We start from the raw sequence: 15,412 nt of genomic DNA, 5'->3' as shown, positions 1-15,412 counted from the left end.
TCAGGGCCAGGGCAGACTCTTCCCGCGGGCGGGGACTCAGGGAGCCTCATGTGGGCACATGGGGGCGGGCCCTACAGAGTGTTCTCTACTGCTGGAAATCCAGGGCAGCAGAAAGGTCATAAAACAGATCTAAAGAATGACAAAACGTTTGTCCATCGTGGTGTGAAATCTCTCACTCAGGCCTCAGTTCTGGACTATTTTATTTACAATAGTAGGGAGGCATTCTGCCTCTGTGTGGCCGTGGACGGGCGACGTGGTTTGCAGTTCTGTGCAAATCAACGTGTGCCAAAAAGTGGACACAGTGCAGCTGCCCATCCACGGGCGAGTGAATGAACTGCACGCAGCCCCTCCGCACCCACGCTGACCGTGCCACGACGTGGACGCGCCGTGAGAGGGCCCCGCTCCGGGGAAGGAGCCAGACACACAGGCTGATGGGATATGGCTCTGTTCGTGGTGTACGTTCAGAACAGGCACCTCTGTAGACACAGAAAGCAGATGAATGGGGGCTGGGGGCCGGGGGCCGGGGGCCGGGAGGAAACATGGGGAGACTGCTGCTGGGCACGGGGTTTCATCTGGGGGATGATGAGCGATGGCGGCTGCACACCCGGTAAATGCACTAAACACCACTGCGTCGCACACTTCAGCTGGGTGCACTGTGTGCCATGTGAGTTGTATCTCAAGGAAGGTGTTGGAAAAACAGCCGTGTCCCTCATCTGCTGATGTGAACATGCCAGCGCTCAATGGCGATGTCTCTTGAAAACTGTGAGGAAAAAAAATCATGGTTTTGGAGTCCGCGCCCCTGTCGCCCCGAGTGTGAGATCCCTCCCTGAGCCTCGGCTTCCTTGCCTGTGAAATGGGGTCATTAAAGCGCTTTCTCCCTGGGTGCCTGTGGGGCGTCAGCGTCTGTGTGCTCAGGGGCAGAGGGGGACTGTGACTGAGAGGTGCAGGCCCCCCTGCGGCCCCTCACCGATCTCCGGGCCCTCCTGCTTGAGGCAGCCAGAGGGCGCTCGGCACCGAGACCCTGGGGCCCCTCCTGCCTCCGCCCCGCGCAGCCGCGTGCCCTCGGGTAAGTCTGTTTTCAGTCTTTTGAGGAATCGCCATACTGTTTTCCTTAACGGCTGCCCCAGACTGCATCCCCACCAGCAGTGTGGAGGGTCCCCTTGCTCCACAGCCTCCCCAGCATTTATTGCTTGTGGACTTCCTAATGCTGGCCGTTCTGACTGGCGTGAGGTGATCCCTCATGGTGGTTTGGATTTGCATTTCTCTGATAATTAGCGATATTGAGCATCTTTTCAAGTGCCTGCTGGCCATCTGTATGTCTTCACTGGAGAAAGGTCTTCTGCCCATTTTTTCATTGGAACCCCGTGTATTGTTGACTAATACAGAATGCCGGCGTGTCCTCACCTCTGGGCCTTTGCACTTGCTGTTCTGTCCCTAAACATCCACATGACTTACTCCTGCATTTTATTTAGTTCCTTGCTTAAATGCTACCTCCTCACAGGGGCCTGACTCTCGACTAAATACTCCCCCTCCCCCGGCGCTGGCTCTTCCCACTTGTCCCCTCACTCCGTGTGTCACCATCGGACGCACTGTCTGTGTACTTGTCCACAGTGGTCACTCCCACTAAGCCGTCTGCCCGAGGAGAGCAGAGAATCTATCTTGTCATCTGCTGGGTCCCCAGTGCCTGGAGCAGTGATGGGCACAGAGTCAGTGCTCAGTAAGAATGTATTGAATGAATATTCCATATTTCATAGGGGTGTGTACCTGCCTGGAAACCCACAGGAAAATGTCTGGAAATAGACACACAGAGTCATGGCTGTGGGTCCCTCTGGGCAGTAAGGAGAAGCCATGGTGGTCAATCCTGCGTCTCAAGGACACATTGGCCTCCCCCCGGGTATGTTAGTGAGCACTGACCGCATGCCAGATGCTGGTGGAGGGGCTGGGGCTGCAGAGGAAATGGACAGAGACCCCAGCCTTCCTGGAGCCAACTGTCCAGTGGTGGAGACACAAACAAGTGTACATAACACAGAGGTTCTCAAAAGTGTGGTCCGCACACCCTCTTAGAAGGCCCACAAGGTCAAACTGTCTTCCTAAGAATCCTAAGATTTGCTGTTTTCTCTCGCTGACATTTGCACAGATGATGGAAAAGGGGGAGGGCCCAGGATGGAGCAGGGCCGCAGCACAGCTGCCGTCGTGGTCATTGGATTCTTCACCAGGGCCGCCTTGCGCTATCTCCTGCTAAAGTGAGGACGTAATGAGGCGGGAAGCCCCATAAAAAGACCGGCAGGACCCCCAGGCAGGGCCACTACTCTCCTGCCGGCACCATCCGGTTCCCAGGCCCAGAGCCTCTATCTCACTTTTTGCCTCTGAAACGGCTTACTTACCCCTAAAATTCTATTGGTTCCCTGAGCTCACTCCTCATTGGTTATTTCCTTCACTCCTGATTGGTCCATTTCCCTACTTCAGATTGGTCCATTTGTAGTACTTCATTTGCATGGAGCTCACTCCTGATTGGTTATTTCTCTCCCTCCTGATTGGTCCATTTCTACAAAGCTTGTTCCTAATTAGTCAACTTCTGTTATACCTTATTTGCATATGATGTTGCAAAGTGTAAACTGGCAGCCTATAAAAGCCTGTGTAAACTTGCATACGGGCTCCAGAGCTAGGAGTGTTAAGTTGTTTGGGCTTGCTGGTGTAACAAACCTGAGTTCTCCCACTCTGCGAGTGCTGCTTGGTCTCTCGCCCGGATCCACGTTGTTGTCACAACCAAGCTGTAACACATTTTTCTGCAGCGCTTTTTAGTTGTGTGGCTTGTGAGTACACATCTTTCCTCCAGTCTGTGGGGTGGCCTGGGAGGTGCACAGAAGGCGTCCCTGACTGCCAGGGCTGTCTCAGGGAGAAGCACTCACGTGGCTGCTTGAATTGCCTGCTCAAATAGCCACCTCTTTAAGGAAAAAACAGCCAGCTCTCGGGTTCCTCAGACCTGGGCATTTGGCCGACGTTTTCTGGAAAATGAATGAAGTGAGCTGTCACTTCGAGGGAAATGAGTGGTGGTGATTGTTGGCAGTGGTACAATTTGAGCTAGAAAATTACAATATTGGAAAACTCCAACGGGCACCAGGATACCAAACTTTTAAGACTTTGCTCATGAGATAAGCAGTGTTGTTAACAAATGTGAAGTTTAGTAGCTATTTAGTGAAACACGTAGACATTAGGAAGACCGGGAAACCGATGTTTCTCAAACGACCAGTGCAGGTTGCTATAAAATCTCCTGTGGATAGAAGAGCCATTCACAGTGCGAGGTGGGCCACTGAAAGTTTCATTCATGTGTTTTCAGACTCCACATAGCAACTGGAGCTAAAGAAATTACCATTCACACTCCCGGGCATATATCTGGAGAAAACTAATTTGAAAAGATGCCTGCACCCCAGTGTTCATAGCAGCACTATTTACAACAGCCCAGACATGGGAGCAACCTAAATGTCCCTTGGCAGATGACTGGATAAAGAAGCTGAGGTGTGTGTATACACAACGGAATAGTACTCAGCCACACAAAAGAATGAAATAACACCATTTGCAGCAACATGAATGGACTAGAGATGATCATACTAAGTGAAGCAAGTCAGACAGAGAAAGACAAACATCGTATGATGTTACTTACATGTGGGGAAAATGGCACAAATGAGCTTATTTACAAAACAGCAATAGTCTCACAGACGTGGGAAACAAACTTACAGTTACCAGGGGGAAGAGGTTGAGGGGAAGGGATAAATTAGGAGTTTGGGATTTGGAGATACAAACTGCTATGTATAAAATAGAGAAATAACAAGGTCCTATGGCACAGCACAGGGAAGTATATTCAAAATCTTGTAATAACCTGTAATGAGAAAGAACAGGAGAAAATGTATACATTCATAACTGAATCACTTTTCTGTGCACCTGAAATTAACACACCATTGTAAACCAACTATACTTCGATTTAAAAAAAAAAGAAATCACCATTTGTTGAGTTTTTGTGTGAGAGCAAAGAAAATTATTCACCATGACCTGAAAAGGCTGTTAGAATGCACCTCCTCTTGCTGACTACAGTGTCTGTGTGAGGCCAGATTGACTTCACATATTTCAAGCAAAATCACGTGTCCTAGTAAATTGAACGCAGAAGCAGATAAGAGAACCCAGCTATCTTCAGTTAAGCCAGACATTAAAGAGATCTGCAAAAATGCAAAACAATGCCACTTTTCTTACTAATGTTTTTGTTCTGAAAAATGTAGCTGCTCTTCACAGAAGCGATTGTTATGTTGAAAACAAACAACTATTTTAGCAGTCTTCCCATTTTAGTTTCTAATACAGTAAATTTCAGTGTTTATAACCCCACAAACGAAAGCCCTTTGAGGTTCTCAGTAATTTTTAAGCGGGTCAGGATAGGGTTGCCAGATAAAATGCAAGTCTGCCCTAGGCAATATTTGGTACATATTTCTATGAAAAAAAATTGTTTGTCATGTATTTAAAATACAAATTAAACTTGATATTTCGTACTTTTACTTTTGTACTACACCTGGCAGCCCTAGTAAAGGATCCCAAGGGGAAAATATTCGAGGGCCCCTGGGTAACACCCCTGTAAGTGTTCCACCGGGTAAGAATTCAGTGTGATCAGGGACACGGTGATGGTGGGGCTCAGACAGAGGGTTTGGAGACGCAGCCAGGAGCAGGGGACCCATGGCCTCCCCCGTTGCCCTCAGATCTGCTCTGGGAGTTAGAGCATCTCTCTGTTCAAGAAGTGGGGTTCAGGAACAAACCCCGATTCATGCAGCTGGCATGTGGCCATCAGGAGCAGCCCCCTTGGGCGTGACACCAGAACCCATGTCTGACCTTCCCAGCCTTTTCCCCGGCGTGAGGGCTGGCCGGCACGGGGCCTGGCAGTGGTAGAGGCTGGGCAGGAAGCCTCCTTCCTCCCTGGCCGAGACGGGGGGCCGGGGTGAGGGCAGCAGAACAAAGGCCTTTTGTGAGCAGGAGGGTTTGCGGTTGGCCCCGTCTGCACTCGGGATTAGGGTCATCAGCCCAGCAGAGCAGGCCCGAGTGGGTCCAGGCTGCCCGCTGGGCACAGCCTCCCTGCTGGCATCGGGGCTCGGCTGCTGGGTCATGTCTCCGCAGCGGTGGGCTCCTGGCCATCTGCTCTGGGAAAATAAGAGACAGAGAGTGGGTCCCTGACTAGCGTCTTTCTGGGGTAACAGGGCAGAGCTGGGAATGTTCTCGTCCTCGGAGACGTCCCCCTGGGCCACCCCAGCTGCCACTCAGGTCGGAGGCTTGCTGGCCACCCAGGTGGGAACCCCCAGTGGGCCGGGCAAACAAGGCCAAGACTCCAGCCACAGGGCCCGAGTGGTAGTCCCAGGGCCAAGCCTGGCCAGCAGGACCCTTCCCCACAGCCAGAGACCTGACAGGACTGTGTGGACCCAGGGCGGGAGTTAGAAACAGCTCCCACCCAGCTCGGGACTGCCAACATGGGGTGCCTCGCCCACATGTGATTTGAATCAATAATAAAGCAGTCTGCTTTTTATGATCGCCGTGCTCCAGAAATCCTGACGGCAGGGCAAGGATAAAACATATCCCTGCGCTAAATGACTGCTGTGGATACTGTTAAGTTTTAGTAACGTAGGTGCTAGGTGCTTCAGATGAGCGTATTTTGACAGTGTGTCTTTTAATAAGCATTGTGTCCTGTACGGAATTTAACAGAGATGCCCGTGATACAGTTGCACATGTGGATGCAGCCGTGAGCAGGTGTTTGGAGGGTAAGCTGGTGACTGTCGGAGCGTTCAGGTAGTTAAAAGGTGAATTCGGAGACCCTTCTGCCTGTATGACCATGTACTCTTGTTTTTAGACAGTGGATTTGCAATCGGCTGCACAGGGATTAAAAAGATGGGAGAGATGTAAATTGAGTTACTTCTGTTCTCTCTGACCACGTGGAGTTTCTATTTGGTTTAAAATCTGAAAAAGTGGGGAAAATGCAGACTCAGAGGAGAGCTTTCCTTGGTGGGGACACATTTTTGTTCGTATGTGAAGTGTTTCCATTTTGCGATTAGAAGTGGGGCCTTGAAGTGACATCCGTGCACTCGCGTTCACAACAGTGTTCTTCACAACAGGCCGAAGTAAGCTGGCTTGGACAACCCAGGTGTCCATTGACAGATGAATGGAAAAACAAAATCTGGTCTGAACATACAATGGAATATGAGCCTTTTTTGGGCTTAGAAATGAAGACGTTCTGACACCTACTGCCGCATGGAGGAACCTTGAGGACATTATGCTCAGTGAGGTAAGCCCATCACAGAAGGACAAGCAGTGTGTGAGCCCACTTATGTGAGGTCCTTAGAGCGGTCACATCCACAGAGACGGAAGGCAGGGTGGTGGACCGGGGCCTGGTGGGGGGTCAGTGTTTAATGAGGATGGAGTACCAGTCTGGGAAGATGGAAAGTTCCGGGGGTGGGTGGTGGTGATGGCTGCACAACAGTGTGAGTGAACTTGATGCCCCTGAGCTGTGCACTTAACAGTGGTTAAGACAGCAAATTCTATGTTACGTGTATTTTACTGCAATTACGGGTTATGAATAAATGACAGCAGTTTGAAGACAGTGGCCGCGGTGTTCACGTGGGGAAGGGAGAGGCAGGCTGGGGGGCTGGCGTGGGGCCGGCCTGCTCTCGGATCCCCAGGGCAGGGCTCTGCACAGCCCACAGAGGCTCAGCTCCACTGGGCGGGGCCCCGGGGCTGTTGTCCAACGTCGGCGCAGCGACGGGCCCGGCCCGGGAGGTGCTGAGGGACGCTGCTGTCTGGAAGGGCGATCGCGGTCCAGGTGAGACGGGATGCTGGGCGCGGGCGCGTCCAGCCCTGCCTTCAACCTTCTGCAGAGGTGGGATTTCCATACTGACCCACTTCATCAGGTTACGGGAGCTCCTCTCCGCCCCAGTCCGCGAGATGACGCTGCTTTAGTCAGCCCCACAGAGAGGGCGGAATGACTTGTCACCTCCCCTTTGCTGCCGCACTGACCAGGCTGCCTGCGCGTCCGGGCCGAGCCAAGCTCGTGGTCCCGGGTGAGCTGTGCTTCTGTGAGCCTTCTCTCTGAGAGACGCCTGGGTCCGGCTTGTTCATCTTCAGGACTTCTGCGTCTGTGTCTCTGGATGAGGCCTTTCTGTCCTTGTACTTGGGGGAGGTCTTCTGTGTCTGTAATGCTCCCCGCCGCCATGCTCTCTCCAGCTCAGCCGTCTAAGCTGGACGGGGCCCCATGACCCGGGGCCAGCTGTCACTGTGGGTGCAGCTTCCTGGGTCTGGGTGGGCCTGAGCCCACCTGTGCAGCCCGGGGGGTTCTGGAGGGGGTCCTGATGTGTGAGGTTGGTGGCCACTGGCAAAGTCACCAAGGGGGCAGAGACCCCCTGAGCCTGCGGAGGGGGGGCCCCTGCAGCTGGGTCACAGCCTGGTGCCTCAGCCGCACGTACCCCTTCGCACGTCCCGTGAAGCCCCCGTTCTTCTTTCACGGGGCCCAGCCTCCGAATTCCCTGCCACTGCCGCACTGAGCAGCAGCACTCGCTGGGGGGACAAGTTGGAAGGTTCTCTTCCTTCCATCTGTGCTGCCCCCGGGCCCCGCTGGCCTGCTATCCCCTGATCGCCGCCTCCGGCAGACCCCAGAGGAACCAGCTAGGAAGAGTCGGGTTCAGGCCCTGCAGATCTCCGCGCCCTTGTCCCCTCCCGGATTGGACGTGGCCTGTGGCCTGGGACGGGGTGGGGAGGGTGTGGCTGGCCTTCCCCTGCCCTCCCCCTTCACTGCATCCAGTGTGCGGTGGTGGGAAATTGCAGGGAGGAGGCCGGCCTCCTCTGCTGGCCTCTGTAGCCTCCTGGGCTGCACTGAGCGTCCATCTGTGTCCCCGGTTTGTTTTCCGTCCCACCATCACGTTCGTGGGCACATGTGATTCTTCCAAAGGTGCTGTTAGGGAAAGGCCCCCTCTGCGGAGAGCCCTGACCTGGGGCACCGGGCCCCAGCTGGACCCTTTCCCTGCACCCTGCAGTGTCCCCTGTAGCTGTGGTCCCTCATCACCAGGCGACCCTCTGGGGTGGGGAGCTGACAAGGCAGCTATGCCTGGCCCCTTATCGTGGTGACCATCAGTGGGCACCGCAGACAGTCCCTGTGGCCGCTGTCTGCCCCGCCCACTCTCTCCCTTCGCCGCTCCCTGGCACCTGCGGGCCCAGGACACAGGGCCGCCAGCCCCTTGCAGGAGATGAGATCCAAACTGAGAGTGGGGCCTGTGTCCTTGCTGACTCACCCAGTCTCCTGGGGATTTGGCCTTGTGGGGGAGGGAAGTGCAGCTTATGCCCTGCAAGGAACGTGCACAGTCCTGATGACTGCGGACCCCTGTCCTCCTGGCCATCTACAGATTCAGCCGGGTGGGGCGGGGCGTGAGGGGCCCCTGGGGGCAGGGATGGAGCTGCAGGCTATGCCTGGCCCCCATTGACTCCTGGCTTTCTTTAGAATGTAGGCTTCGGGTGCTTCTCTGCTGTTAGCTTTGGGTCCTGGGCCCCAGTTCCTGCTAAAATAAAAATCTCTCTCAACACCCTGGGCTACTGAGAAGCTCAGATAAGGCGGTGACTCACCGCAGGCCACACAGGGGCCCTGATTAGATCTGAGGCTGGCTTCCCGCCTCTTCTTTCCCAGATAGGGCTAATCTGTCCACCCGTCTCCCTTGTTCTGTCATCTGTGGACACAAAAGGTGATCTGGAGCAAGGATCTGGGTGCAGAGTGACCCCAGAAAGCACAATGAAGGTGCGAGGCAGGGGAAGGAGGAGAGTCACCAGCAGGGGGAGTGTTCACGAGCGAGTCACCATGGGGGACCTGGGGCCCAAGCCAGCGGGGGGGAACCTGAAGGGACGGTGCAGAGCACCCCTCAGAGGTCCCCGAGGGGGCGAGGAAGCCAGGTGTTCCCCCAGCCATCCTGCCCGTTAGGGGCTGAGGTTAGCTCCAGACACTCAGGGGCCCTGCACTCGTGGGCCAGGTGCAGCCCTGGGGCCAGGAGCCCTCTGTGTGCAGGGCTGACCACGGAGGCCGCAGTGACCGCCCTCGGGGGCTACAGGGCGGCTGGCAGGGAATGGACGTTGGTTGCCACTGGACCCTTCTCTGCCGTCCCTCGGAGACCTAACAGAAAGACAGGCAGACCTCGGGGAACGCCGCAGCTAACGGCAGTCCCGTCCTTGGGTAACCCCTCTTGCCTCCAGCATCAGTGTGTGCGTGCTGCGTTTTCACAAGCCAAATAGGCTCACGAAATTGGCCCCTAGACTGAGAAACAGCCCAGGCAGCCCCCGAAAGTCCCCTCTGTGCCTTTCCAGTCACAGCCACCCTGAGGGTATCCGCTCCCGACTTCCAGTGGAACAGATTCGTTTTGCCGGTTCCAGGACTTCATAAACAGTGGACTCCTCCGTGCGTAATCCTTCACACCGATCCCTTTGGCCAAGTTGGTGAGCGATAGCCACGCTGCCGTGTGTGGCCGTAAATTGCTTTCCCTGCGGTATCGTCTGCAGCTGCGTGGACGCTCCGTGACCCGCTGGCCTGTCTGGTCTGCCCGTGGGTATTCAAACAGCTTCCAGCTGAGGGAAGAGCGGGCAGGCCTGCTGGGGAGACAGGGCCCGCTCGCACGCATGGTTCTCCCCCAACAGGCCTCACCCCCATTTCACAGACCACAGAACGGAGGCCCAAAGAGGGAGCCCCTTGCCCCACGTCACACAGCTTGCGGGTGGTGGATGGGACCCGAGCCAGGTTCTCCACGGGAGACCTTCTGCCGGCTGGCAGCAGGCGGTGGGGACGACGTGGGTGGATACTTTGCAGATTTCCGGACACGAAGTGGTGAGTGGGGCTGAGGCCTGCTCCTCCCCTTGAAGCTGTCTAGCCGGCTGGGCAATGACAGCCATCCCATCCATTGTCTGATCTGCTGAGGGAGGCTGTACCAATGCCCCGTTTTCTCTAGGGGAAGGCCAGGACGCCCCTACCTGACTGCTGAGAGCCCTGCAGGGCACCGCAGTGTGACCCCGGGCAGGGAGCCTCTGGGCAGTGCGGTGGCGCGTGGTCCAGCCCCTGCCCCCCGGCTGTGTCTGAGGGCTTGCGACCGTGACCTCCAAGACTCCCAAGTTCTTCATCTGTTAAACGGGCCTGGTGGCAGTGCCTGCCTGGAGGGTTGGCGTCAGCCTTGCACGAGCCAAGGAGGGAGCATGTTTCGACTGGCAGCTTCAGGCCCACAGGAGACTCAGACGAGGGCCTGGCGCGGCCGGGCCGGGTTGGGGTGGCAGGGGTGCTCTCCTCACAGCCCGTGTGTCTGGCATTCTGGTGGGGCCCAGGTGCCGAGGGCGTGCTGGGGATGCTGCCTGCCGCCTGCCGCCCCTCCTCCCCACCCCTCCGCCCGCGTGTGATTTTGTTCAGCTGCAGCCAAGCTGTCGTTGGGACGTCATTTGAAAGAGCCCAGAACACGGTCCCTTTGTTTCGTCCAAGGTCCGTCTGCTCCCTAGGCCTGAAATTGTGGGTCAGACCTCAGACTGGCCCTCCAGGGAAATATCTGTGATGGGAGGAAGGCCAGGGCTCGCCTCTGTTAGACGGGGAAACAGACAAGGCAAGAGACTTGTCCAGAGAACTTGTCTGGACTTGAACCCAGCTCCCTGACTCCCAGTCCTGTGCCCTCCCCTCCTCTACCCTAATGTCAGTTCCTAGTGGTCCCTGGGACCCCTGCCCTGGGTCTGTGTCAGTGCAGCCACTTTCTTTAACAGCCCCACGCTGCCCCGTCCATCCTTGTCTTCTGCAGAGTGTTTTGGAGAGCTGGCTCTGGGCAGCCACATTCCCATTACGGGGAATATAAGTGAGCAAAACAGTCACAGTCCTAACCCTCAGGGAGTTTGGTGTCTGGTGGCAAAGGCTGGTGAGCCTCCTGACACAGGAGCAGTGCTGGGGGACAGAGCACACAGGCACTGCGGCCCCTCAGTCTGGGTAGGGGTGGGGGAAAGCCAGGAGGTCTTCCTGGAGAAAGGATGTTTTAGCTGGGACCCCTAGGCTGAGAGAGGAGCAAGCAGGCAAGGACGTGGGGCCAGTGGGTAGATGGAGGGTGTTTCTGGCAGGTGGCACAGCACAAGCAGGAGCTGGAAGGTTGCAGGGAGCAGGGTGTGGACAAGCCAGTGGAAGCAGCCCTGCAGGGGCGGAGGGGAAGGGAGACTGAGAGGAGAGTCGGGAACACTCTGTCGAGGGCAGGCGCAGACGGGAGCCCAACCACTGTAGGGCCTTGCTGGCCTGGCCGTAGGGCGTGGGCTTTACTCTAAGGCCCCTGGGGAGCCACGGAAGCGCTAAAGGCAGGGAGTCACGTGGCCAGACTGTGCTTTAGAAATCAGTAATCGCTGAGAAGAAAACTCTATTTTAAGGGGCAAAAAGATACGAGCAGAAATTTCCCGCAAGAGAAAATGCAGATGGCTGGCAGACACGTCAAGATGCTCGTCCACGTTAGTGACGAGGGACACGTGAAGTAAAGCCACACTGAGATACTGTCTCACACCTGCTGCACGGGCCAGTGTTAACAAGGGTTGCCGGGGAGGGGCAGCGTGCGGCAGCAGCTGGCGGGAGCATGTGTTGGTACAAACGCTCGGAGAAGGCAGCTTGGCTTGAGCTGGTGAGCTTGAACACGTGTGCATCCGTGACCCAGCGCTACCCTCCTGGAGGCTGGCCCTAGGGGGTTGGTACAAATCTCACAGGAGGACTGGTGCAAGGGCGATCACAGCAGCATTGCTTGTAGCAGGAAAAAATAAACAGCCTAAATGTCCATAGACCAGAGGCTCGCCCGGCCTGCTGGGGGCAGTGGACTATTACACAGCACTGAAAAGAAATGAAGGCCCGCTGCAGACTGCCCCGGGCGCTCTCCCCAGTGCAAAGAGGACCATTTACAGGAGGTCTATTTTAATCAAGTTCAAAACAGCCCAAACTACGTAACAGTTTAGGGGTGCACCTGGAGCTAGTCACACTTTTAAGGAAGCTTAGGGGGAGTCTTCAGCTGGGGAGGGGCCTGGGAGAGGACATCTGGATCTGGAAGGCCCTGTCTTTCACAATCCCTCCCGGTATTTTCACATAACTGGAATCAGCCACTGGGCTCGTGTCACATTCTCTCCTGCTGGCTTAACATTTTTGCAATGGGTGTAGCCTGCTTGTTTCATTATTAGTCACCAGCCACAGGCGACGAGGCTCCCATCAGGCCCATGTTGCTTCCACGGGGCTGCCGTGGCCTCTGGTGCCCAGCCCGGCAAGAGTCGGGGACCGTGAGAGGTTCGGGGGTCTCTGGGCTGTCACTGGCTGGACTGGCTCTGGGCCTGAGAGCCCATCGCTGACGAGCTTGACAAAGTCTCCCTGTGCCTGTTGACAGTTTTACAGAGAACATACTTTAAACACGTGTGCCGACAGCATCCAAATCGAATGTAAAAGACGTTGACTTCAAACCCAAGGATGCAAATTCACCTGCCCTGTTGGGGTCATTCATAGATTCCCTGCCAGCATCTGCCAGCAGCCCCCAGTTTCTGTTTAGAGGTTCGTCACCCCCCTTAAGGCTTTGGGGAGAGCGTACGACCTGGGCTGAGCCCATCAGACGGCCCGCTCTTCTGGCTGCAGCGACTGGTCCAGGCCCAGGCCCCTGACTCAAGCCCCTCCAGTTGGAGAGAAGCTTAAGACCAGCGGGCTAGTGCTTCATTTTTGTCTGAACTTGAAGGGCTGTGGGATGGAGCTGCTGGGAATCTTGGTCACCAGGAGAGGTGCTCTTGGTGGAAAATGGAGGAGAGGGGAGGAGAGCTGAGGGACAAGTGGGGGAGAAACTTGTTCCTGGAGACATTTGAGCATCTGGATCCAGCTATGCTTGAAGTTCACCTCTGTATTTTTTCATTATGGAATTCAATATCTTCCTTTTTTGACTTAAGCCTCTTTGAGTCAAGTATACTGTGACTTGTGGCAGAAGGCCCAGCCCGGCACCCCTCAGCAACTTGTCAGTGGCACCTGAGCTGGAAGCTGGGGGACCATCCGAGCATCTCCCTCTCCCTGGCTCCCAGCATCACACCTGTCTGTGCAGTTTCTCCCCTCAGTATCTCTTCAATCCTACCGCTCCCTCATGCCACCACCCTCGTCCAAACTCCCACTGGGACCCTTGCACCTTGGCGTTTCCCACTAAAATTCTCTAGCAGCTCCCTGCAGCTCTCCGAGTGAACACCACATCTTCTCTCTGGGCTGCACAGACAGCCCTAGGGCCTCGTGCTCAGCGGCTGGCCCAGCCCTGGGACAGGCGCAGGCTGAGCTGGCTGTGGGGACTGGGGGAGCTGGGGTGGGTCCTGGGGGAAGGCAGTACCCCCGGGGCTCTGACTGAGGACGCACAGGACGATCTGAAGACCAGAGTGTGGGCTGGAGCCCAGGGAGGAGTCCCCTCTCCGTGGGAGGGAGACTTGTCTCTCCACACCGAAGACCCCATTTTCTGGCTCCTTCTACTGGGTTGAGCTGGGGCAGGAGGGTCTGGACTCCTTCCACTCAGGGAAGGGTGTTCGGGGCCCTGCCCCCCGGCGTTACTACAGCCAAGTGGGGCCCGGGGGTCTCAGGGTGGGATGAGGAAACAGCCTGCTGGGCGGGGGCCAGGGCCCTGGTCTGGGAGGCCGAGACCGGAGGACCCGGAGTCCAGGGTGGGGGTGGGGTGGGCGGTGGGCCTGGGGCTTGCACAAGCTGCCGGGGGCGGGTGGGGCGGAGGGAGCCTGGATGCGGACCCAAGCTCAGTGCTGAATGCCAGTGTCGTCACCCGTCCAGGCTGGGCACGCGGCGCTGGGCCTCCAGTGTGTGGGGGGCGAGGGGCACGGCCAGCCCAGCACTTCCCGGGCTGCGTGGAGCCAGGGTGGCTTTGCTTCCTGTCTGTGTCGCTGCACAAGTTTGGGTGTCAGGATGCCTAAAAGAATTTGGCCAAGATAGTATTAGACGTACAAGGAAATTCTTAGGGAGGGAGCAGGAGAAGGCCGGGAGACCTCAGACCAGTGCATCTCGGAAGGACGCTGGTGACAGGCGAGATGGCGGAGCCTGGCCAGGTGACTGGGGGGCATCTGAAGCCTCAGAGGCCAAACACTCGCTCCCTATTTAAATAGAAACGTGTTTTCCCTCCCCACATTCCTAGAAGGGGAGGCTTCCAGGAATGACTGTAAATTCCTGTCCCTTGAGAAGGCCTTGTGCTCAGGGCCTAGCCACCAGCTCTGGGACACAGGCAGCCAGAGGCCTGGGGGTTAGAGTCAAGGGTAACAGTGAATGAAGGATAGATGGATGGACGGATGAATGAATAGAGCTGGGAGAACACAGAGGCAGCTTACTATGTCTATCTCAGGGTGGGGAAAACCTTTCTAAGCACAAAAGAAAGTTCTGGAAAATTCTGGGTCAAGTTTTACAAGACCTACGAGTAAAAAAATGCAGACTCAAAGTTAAGACGGAGGCGTCTGCCGTGTGGGCCAGTGCAGACAAGGGCAGCGCTCCTGCTGCACAGAGAGTTCTCAGCGACGATTAAGAGGAGCACCTCAGTCGCGAGAGTGAGTGGAGACCCTGTCCGGGGGAAGAAACACAAATGGCTGGTAAACATTTACAGGGACGGTCAGCTTCAGACAAGGGGATCCCATCTGCACGTGGCAGAGTGGCTGAAACCAGAGGACCACGGATGCCCAGGGCCCGGGGCTGGCGGGGGAGCAGGCGCCCTCACGTTACTGGTGCGAGGAAGTCTGTGTCCCTCTGGCAGGCGCCATCGCAAGCATTTAAAAGTGTACCCACCCTTCACCCTTGCAACTTCCAGGAGGTGGACAGGTACCCCAAAATATGGATTCAAGGATATCCTTCAAGTCTTTTTTTTATTGTAAAGAAAAGTGGAAATCCTCAGTGGAGGACCAGATCAACGGTGGCTCTCTGACAGTGGAGCCCTGGACAGCTTGAAACTGCTTGTGTAGATGTATGTTTTGATGTAGAAAACTGGCCACACTGTATCACATAAATACATAGCAGAAAAAGTGTTCATTAGAACTCGATTGTGGGCATACATTCATACATTTGCTCACGCATATACACACAGGTATAGAACGAAAGAGGTTGAAGGGAGATTTGCTGGTGTTGAATGTTTTATTATGTGTTTCTGAACTTATTTATTATAATCAGAGTCAGCTGCTCCCACTTCGAAGATGGGAAAACTGAGTCTTGGAGTGAGCAAGAGACACCCTGGGGCTAGGCCTCCTGTCTCTGGGCTGCCCCTGAGACCCTTCGGCCTAGTTTTCCAGCCCACTAGGGAGGTCCCAGCCTCTGAGCTGAGCGCCCTGGCCGCCTCGCTCTGCCCCTTGACAGGAAAGCTGGCCTGATTACAAGGCCGGG

General features: G+C 55.8%; 1 protein-coding gene across 1 annotated transcript in view; it reads left to right on the top strand.

The window, feature by feature from the left end:
• Positions 1–6,714: 6,714 nt before the first annotated feature.
• FBLN2 (fibulin 2) overlaps positions 6,715–15,412 on the top strand; it is an 81,454-nt gene continuing 72,756 nt past the window's right edge. The window contains exon 1 of the mRNA XM_072941941.1: positions 6,715–6,841. The gene's annotated coding sequence lies outside the window, so the exon portion shown is untranslated. The remainder of the gene's footprint in view (positions 6,842–15,412) is intronic.

This window comes from Vicugna pacos, chromosome 17 (genome assembly GCF_048564905.1).
Source record: "Vicugna pacos chromosome 17, VicPac4, whole genome shotgun sequence".
Classification (NCBI taxonomy): Eukaryota; Metazoa; Chordata; class Mammalia; order Artiodactyla; family Camelidae; genus Vicugna; species Vicugna pacos.
Note: the sequence above shows the minus strand (reverse complement) of the source record. Positions and strands in the feature narration are given on the sequence as shown.